The sequence below is a fragment of the Rhincodon typus genome, chromosome 6 (genome assembly GCF_021869965.1).
Source record: "Rhincodon typus isolate 14 chromosome 6, sRhiTyp1.1, whole genome shotgun sequence".
NCBI classification, from domain to species: domain Eukaryota; kingdom Metazoa; phylum Chordata; class Chondrichthyes; order Orectolobiformes; family Rhincodontidae; genus Rhincodon; species Rhincodon typus.
Window position 1 is genome coordinate 43,971,937 of NC_063337.1, and position 8,756 is coordinate 43,980,692.

Below are 8,756 nucleotides of genomic sequence, written 5' to 3' on the forward strand. Positions count from 1 at the left end.
TGTTGAATATCCTTGCTTCTGGATCATTTCAAGCAGACTCCATTACATATCACAAATGGCCGCCCACTGGATTGTCTTGTAGGCAAGGGAGCCCCGGTATGATAAGGCATTAGAGTATATTGAGTTGCAGATTGAAGGGGTCACACTGACTCAGACAGCTACGGTCTTTGTTCCACAAAGATTTCCCTTAAGAGCAGCAAATGATCGACCGCATCCAAATTACCGTTAAGGTCCTGGCACCACAACTCACAGGTACTTGTAAATAGGAATGGACTCCACTCTCTGTCAGCATCCGGTTGCTGTATGATCAGCACAAGTATTTTTTACTGGTGTGTGAAAGGTTTCCTAGCAGTTGCCATGATGCCTGTGTCCTGAGGCAATGGCAGAGAGCACCTTCCTGTGTGTCCTCATCTCCACAATAACCAAAAGGTATCGATTTTGATGGTGAGGATGTGGAGAAGTGACACAAGATTTCAGAGAAGAATGTTGCAATCTTGAATTGCAAGGCCTTTCACCGATGTGGCTGAAGTGTCGCTCCTTGTTCAGGGCAGCAGGTAAGCTTAGGCTGCATGCTCCCAAACACACAGCTCCTAGGATGGCTCATCCTTGAAGACTTTTGGTACAGAATCAGACCTTATCAAAAAGACTCAGTGAGATGAATGTTCATGACTTTTTATCATTATTATTATTATTTGGAAACACAGATTTTAACGTTGTCAGAACCATGCATCATTTTACTTTTAAAACAAAGAACTGCAGACGCTGAAGGTCTGAAACAAAACAGAAATTCCTGAAGAAACCCAACATGTCTGGTAGCATCTTGTGGAGAGAAAGTACAGTTAACATTTCAAGTCCAGGGACTCCTCTTCTGAAGAAGAAGGCAGCTGGCATTTTGGATGTAGCTAGCGTTATGATCCCAGCTGACTGTAGTACCAGACGAAACCTGGCTTGCTAGACCACTCATTTTATTTCTTTTTATTCACCATGGAAGTCAGTCACTGAACATATTCACAAGAGGCTGGTAATGTACTTAATTAAATAGATCAAATTTTATTGCACACAAGGCAAAAATATCAAACTATAGATGGCAGAGCCATATCCAAACTCCCCACTATGTCTGAAACTCACAGCACCAACAGCCATTGTGTCACTGACAACCCATCTTTGCAGGTACTTCCGCTTCATTTTGCTTAGAATCCTCAAAGCAATGGGATCATAGAGTTCAGGTGCACTCAATAACCATGCCCATAAAATGATGCTCCTTCAGTTCATCGACTGCTGAAATCTTCATCCTTGTCTATGTTACTTCTGAATATGACCATTCCAATGTATTACTGATTGGTCTTATACCTTCTAACCTGTTCTAAAATTGTTCTACTGTACACAGTTGCACTTTCAGATATCAAGGTCCAAAGCTCTGAAATCCATTCCCTATGATGCTCTGTCTCCTTTCCTCCTTCAAGATGCTCCTTAAAACCTACTATTTATCAAGATTTTCACTAACATCACCTTATCCAGTTTCATAGATAGTAGGAACTGCCAATGCTGGAGAATCTGAGACAACAAGTTGCTGAGCTGGATGAACACAGCAGGCCAAGCAGCATCAGAGGAGCAGGAAAGCTGACGTTTCGGGTCTAGTCCCTTTTTCAGAAATGGGGGAGGGGAAGGGGATTCTGAAATAAATAGGGAGAGAGGGGGAGGCGGATAGAAGATGGATAGAGGAGAGGATAGGTGGAGAGGAGACAGACAGGTCAAGGAGGTGGGGTTGGAGCCAGTAAAGATGAGTGTAGGTGGGGAGTTAGGGTGGGGATAGGTCGGTCCAGGGAGGACGGACAGGTCAAGGATGCGGGATGAGGCTAGTAGGTAGGAGATGGGGGTGGGGCTTGAGGTGGGAGGAGTGGATAGATGGGAGGACAGGTTAGGGAGGTGGATACAAGCCGGGCTGGTTTTGGGATGCGGTCGGGGGAGGGGAGATTTTGAAGCTTGTGAAGTCCACATTGATACCATTGGGCTGTAGCGTTCCCAAGCGAAATATGAGATGCTGTTCCTGCAACCTTCGGGTGGCATCGTTGTGGCACTGTAGGAGGCCCAGGGTGGACATGCCATCCAAGGAGTGGGAGGGGGAGTTGAAATGGTTCCCAACTGGGAGGTGCAGTTGTTTAGTGCGAACCAAGCGTAGGTGTTCCGCTAAGCGGTCCCCAAGCCTCCGCTTGGCTTCCCCGATGTACAGGAGGCCACATCTGGAACAGCGGATGCAGTATACCACATTAGCAGATGTGCAGGTGAACATCTGTTTGATGTGGAAGGTCTTCTTAGGGCCTAGGGTGGGGGTGAGGGGGGAGGTGTAGCACGTCCTGCGGTTGCAGGGAAAAGTGCCGGGGTTGGTGGGGCTGGTGGGGAGTATGGACCAGACAAGGGAGTCACGGAGAGAGTGGTCCCTCTGGAAAGCAGATAAGGGTGGGGAGGTAAAAATGTCTTTGGTAGTGGGGTCGGATTGCAGACGACGGAGGTGTCGGAGGATGATGCGTTGGATCCGGAGGTTGGTGGGTGGTACGTGAGGACGAGGGGTATTCTGTTTTGGTTGTTATTGCGGGGAGGGGGTGCGAGGGATGAGTTGCAGGAAATGCGAGAGACACGGTCGAGGGCATTTTCGACCACTGTGAAGGGGAAGTTGCGGTCCTTGAAAAACGAGGACTTCACAAGCTTCAAAATCTCCCCTCCCCCGACCGCATCCTAAAACCAGCCCAGCTCGTACCCGCCTCCCTAACCTGTCCTCCCACTTATCCATTCCCTAATTCCCCACCTACACTCACCTTTACTGGCTCCATCCCCGCCTCTTTGACCTGTCTGTCTCCTCTCCACCTATCTTCTCCTCTATCCATCTTCTATCCGCCTCCCCCTTTCTTCCTATTTATTTCAGAATCCACTTCCCCTCCCCCATTTCTGAAAAAGGGACTAGACCCGAAATGTCAGCTTTCCTGCTCCTCTGGTGCTGCTTGGCCTGCTGTGTTCATCCAGCTCTACACCTTGTTATCCAGTTTCATGTTCAGTTCGGCTTTAAAAACTCCAAAGAAGTAGCTTGGGATGTTTTATTATGTTAAAGTGAATGTGAAAATATGTTAATGGTAAAGGTGCATCTCATCTCAGCTGAGGTGTTGGTCTCCAGTATTAACTACATGAGCCAGAGCATTGTAACTCATCCTTGAGCGCAACTGGCTTCACACTTCCACTTTGACATTTGCTTAGTAATGTGCATGTAACAGTTTTGTCCCCTAACTTGGGATACAGCAAAATCCTGGGTATGACAGACACCAGGCAGAACTGCCTTTTTGTCATTTGCTAGTGGGTTTCCTTGTTCAAATTACAAAGAGTGAGCAGCTGAGCTATTACAATGCATGTTTCACTTAATAAAATGCACTGCTAAATTATTCCTTTTTAAAGCGTTTATCATACTGACAATATTTGAAGAAAATTCTTCCTGCATGCAAATACATAAGACATCAGACATGAAAACCTACAATCTCAGCTTTCCTGGGATGTGTTTCATTTTTACCATCCAGAAGTGCTGTGAATCGATAAAGTAGACTGCTGTTTTGTGTTTTGCAGACTTTGCTGAGGTGGACATTATCTTTTCCATTTTGCATGTGCTGTTATAACACACATTTCAGAAATTGGCACTGAATGATTCATTCACTGTGCTTTGGGTATGACATATGTATTTCCATTTCCCATGTGAGGTATGAAAATTGAGATGAATGGCTCACTTCCTCCAGCATCTCATATATATTATTGGCAACAGCTGGAACTTAAATTTTTAATTCCAATGTTTTTGCACAGACAAAAATAAACTCTCAATAAATATCAAGAAAGAAAGTGACAAGAGAAAATGACACTCTCCATCAGAGATATATTACTTTTTAATCAAATTCACTTTGTTCTCTTGAGTGTTGAAAGGGCTTCTTCCAAGGTGACTGTCTGGTACAGGAAAGACTTGTATCGGCCAACTTCAGATGAAAGATTAGCACTCAGTTCACTAAAAAAGTTCATTGTTTAAAGACTAAGACTCTTGGGAATTCTATATTACTTAAATCCATTGGTACATCTGGTGAATAATTATGGAAGCAATTAAGAGGAAAAGTAATTCAATAAGTGACCATCTGATATGGGAAATACAAGTTTACTCCTTGCTTCTAGTACGCTCTAGTGGTGAAATGGACAGAAAGGCATTATTAGGTAACAAATTTCAGAGGAGCAAATTCACAATGTTTCTTCCCCAAAATCAATCTGCCCATGGAGTCCACATAGAATTTATTTGAATGAGCACCCTAGCATTGACCTGCCATTTTTGTCGATATTAAGCACACAGTATTCAGAAGTAAAGTAGAAAAGATTTTATGAATCATACCTGTGGCTAGTCACTGCTCACTCTGGCAGAGGTGAGGAACAATTGAGACTGAAGTGTATAAACCAATGGGCAGAATATTTCCCTTCCTGTTATGGTGCGGACAATGGTAAGAAAGTTGGAAAAATACTGAGAGAAAAACAATCAGAATTTTGAGAACATTTTGTAAATTTCCCCTTAAGTTTTAAATGGTGATGTTAGAATCTCACCACTGAGTGGTGACTACTTTATTTCTGTATAATTGTATCTCATTGTCAACTCAATTCACTTGTTACGAAAACAGAAGTTACTGGAAAAGCTCAGCAGGTCTGGCAACATCTGTGAAGAAAAATCAGAGTTAACGTTTCGGGTCCAGTGCCTCTTGCTCAGAAATTCCTGACATGGTAGCTGCAGCTCACTAAAAGCTTGCAGTGACCATCATCCAACTGTGAATGTAGCACAATGTTCCTCCATGCTTCATGGCCACCATGACCTCTGTCCTCACAAGTCAGCATCAGCCAACCACCATCAGCATTATACCATCATGCCTGCTGTCAGATTAACTCTCACCACTTCATGACTTCAACACTTGATTTTGGCATTTATGGAAACCTGTGATTTGCTTGCCTCTTGTCATTTTGCATGTGGGGACATTTGCATCATACGCATCAACACAGAATGCATCTGTGGCTCTTGGCTTGCTTTTTTAATGCTTATTCACATTGTGCATACTCTATGGCTTGCATTTCTCTTTAGTGTAGATAGAGAAGTAGGTAGCTTCCAGTAGTGCAGAGTAAAGAACAGTTAAGGAAGGACTGGACATGTCACGGTCAATTGAGGTTATGAAGGGTGCAGCATATGAGGATCATGATGCAAGACACTATTTTGAGTGTGAATTGCAACGCATAACCTTAGCAGTCCAGGTGCGGGATTCTCATTTATCATCTGCTCAGTTAGGACCTTGGTGGAGGTAGGAACCTTGCCATCAGTCTGAGGACTCCTGACAGATGAGGGCGTAGCCCTTGTCTCCCAGTAGCCAGCCTTGAATCCAACAAGGGGCATTAAAAGCTTCAGTCACTTCATAGGTGGTCCAGAATTTTAGAGTTGTGACAGCTTCCTGGGCATTCTGTGTAAATCTAGAGGATTTGGCTGGTTTGGTTGCATATTATTTGGACATTAAGAAAGTGGAAGCCTTTCCTAACAACAAACTCCAAGGGAAAGTGGAGTAGCATGTTACACTTGTGTGAAACCTGCTATAACAGATAACACAACTCCCGTGGTTGCCTGTCTCCCTGCATGTGGAAACCTCCAGTACACTCCAGTATACAGAACATCAGTCACCTCTTGTAAACACAAGTGAATGGCTGATTAGGAGATTCCATAGAGATCCCGGGTGCCTCCCTTACATAATCCACTTGTGGTTGTTGGTTTGCTTGTCGAGCTGGCTTGTTTTTGTTCAGATGTTTCGTCACCATGCTAGGGACATCATCAGTAGAGCCTCCAATGAAGTGAGGTTATTCTACTCTGCTTGGAATTTATACTGTCCGGTCCGTTATGGTGTGTACTGTCATTTCCAGTTTTGATCTGTATGGGTTTATATATGAGGTCCAATTCTATATGTTTGCTGACTGAAGTATGGGTGGAGAACCATGTCTCTAGGAATTCCCGTGTGTGTCTTTGTTTGGCTTGGGCTACTATGGTTACGTTGTCCCAGTAAAACTGATGGCCTTCAAAATCCACTTGTGTAAAAGTGGAGAGCTGGTGTTACCTTCAAGTCAACCACACGTTCATACCTTCCCGTGCTTGCAGCGGTAGGTGTTGTCCTGTGGCTGGCAGGTATAGGAGACGATTTTCTGTAACATCCTGAGGTGCCTCCTACATCTCTGTGAGTTGGAGAGATCTGCAGTATCACTGAAAAATTTAGTTTCTGGCCAATGATCATTGTCAGAGTAGTCCCTGGTACCCTACATGTTGCAGCTCTGCAGACGTTAGTATTAGAAATGTAGGTCTCTTAAAAGGGTAACTGAAACAACTTGGAGTTGATTAGGAGCCAGTGATGCTCATTGTTCCTGTCTCTGAGCCAGGAGGTTAAAATCCCACCTGCTCCAGAGGTGTGTCATAACATCTTTGAACAGGTTGATTAAAAATATTTTTAAAGAGCTGGGGATGACCCTACACCCCAACCATGCTATTTTAATTTAATCCCCTCCCACTTTTCCAATATAGGACAGATGTCAGAGGTAGGTTCTTTACTCAGAGAGTAGTAAGGGCGTGGAATGCCCTGCCTGCAAAAGTAGTAGACTCGCCCACTTTAAGGGCATTTAATGGTCATTGGATAAACATATGGATGATAATGAAATAGTGTAGGTTAGATGGGCTTCAGATTGGTTTCACAGGTCGGCGCAACATCGAGGGCCGAAGGGCCTATACTGCGCTGTAATGTTCTATGCTCTATGTTCTATGTTATTGTACTTTATTAAATTAATTTGTGAGATGGATGAATTGGTAGTGGTTTAATTCAAAGAAAAGAGCCACATTCCCTTCTATGGCTATATTTGTAACCAGGTATCCTTGGAGAGGAAGAATAACAGTAACCACCAGTATCACCCTCACTGGCGGTCCCTCGCAGATGAGGATGATTCTCTTCCACTCTCCGAGTGAGTCCGTAGGTGGCTGTACAGTCCGATGCAGCTTCCATGGACTCTGCCACACTTGGGACAAAAGGTGCTCGTGGAAGTGGTGGGTGGAGCGTTGGTGTGGCAGTGTGTTCCTTATGTTGTTTTCACCTGTCCTCCGCCTTTTCCCCGACGGCAAGTCTGGAGGTGCTCGACTCCTTCCCAGTTGCCCCTCCTCCGCTTTGGACAGTCTTCAGCCAGTGATTCCCAGGTGTTGGTGCGAATGCTGCATTTGACCAGTGAGGCCCTGAGGGTATCCCTGAGGCATTTCCTCTGTCTACCTAAGGCTCATCTGCCATTTCAGAGCTGGGAGTAGAGCGCCTGCCTGCAATGTCGTGCCCAGCTAATTGTAGCCAATCACGAGTGACCAGCCTCGAATCTGGGGATGTTGGCCTGGTCAAGGACGCTGGTGTTGGTGTGTCTCTTCCCAGCCGATTCGCAGGATCATGCGCAGGCAGTGTTAGTGGTACGGCTCCAGCACCTTGAGATATCTGCTGTAGACATTCCACATTTTAGAGACATATAGGAAGGCAGGAACCAGCATAGCTCTGTATACCATGAGCTTGTTGTCAGACCAGATGTTGTTGCTTTCGGATACCATTTTCCTCAGGTGGCCAAAGGCTGCGCCAGAACATTGGAGGCAGTGCTGGATCTCTTCATCCATATCTGCTTTGGTAGAGAGGGCACTCCCAAGGTATTTGAAGTGGCCAACATTCTCTAAGGCCTCCCTGCGGACCTTGATGATCGGGGGTTTGCTCTACAATGCCAGGTCGGGTTAGTGGAGGATGTTTGTCTTGTAGTTGTTCAGGGTCAGACCCATGCTCTCATTTGCCTCCGTAAAGATGCTGATGATGATCTGGAGTTTGTTCTCTGTGTTTGCACATACACAAGTATCATCTGCATACTGCAGCTCGATGTCACTGATTGGCATGGTTTTGGTTTTGGTTTGAAGGCAGTGGAGATTGAACAATTTCTCACAGGTTCTCTGGTTAACTCCAGTCTAGCAGGGAGCTTGTCGGTGGTAAGGTGAAACACTGCAGGGAGGTAGATCGTGAATAGTGTTGGGGCAATGACGCAGCCCTGATTGACACCAGGTCAGTGGTGGAGCCATTTGTCATTGCCACAACTTCCATGTTGTCATGGCGCAGGCAAAGGATGGTGACAAACTTCATGGTATAATCAAAGCGGAGAAGGGCGCTCCATAATGCTTCTCAGTTGAGAGTGTCAAAGAACTCTGTAATGTTGAAGAAGGCCATATACAGTGGTAGGTTCTTTTCTCTGCATTTCTTCACCATCCTCGGATGGTGGTAGCTAGCACGAGGGGACATAGCTTTAAATTGAGGGTGATAGATATAGGACAGATGTCAGAGGTAGGTTCTTTACTCAGAGAGTAGTAAGGGCGTGGAATACCCTGCCTGCAAAAGTAGTAGACTCGCCAACTTTAAGGGCATTTAAATGGTCATTGGATAAACATATGGATGATAATGGAACAGTTTAGGTTAGATGGGCTTCAGATTGGTTTCACAGGTCGGTGCAACATCGAGGGCCAAAGGGCCTGTACTGCGCTGTAATGTTCTATGTTCTATGTAGACATCGCATGGTAAAAATCATGTTTGTTGTGCCTCTCCATGGCTGGAAGCCGCATGGCCATTCTGGGAGGAGTTATTCAGCCACAGGGAGGAGATAGTTGAGGTTTCCTT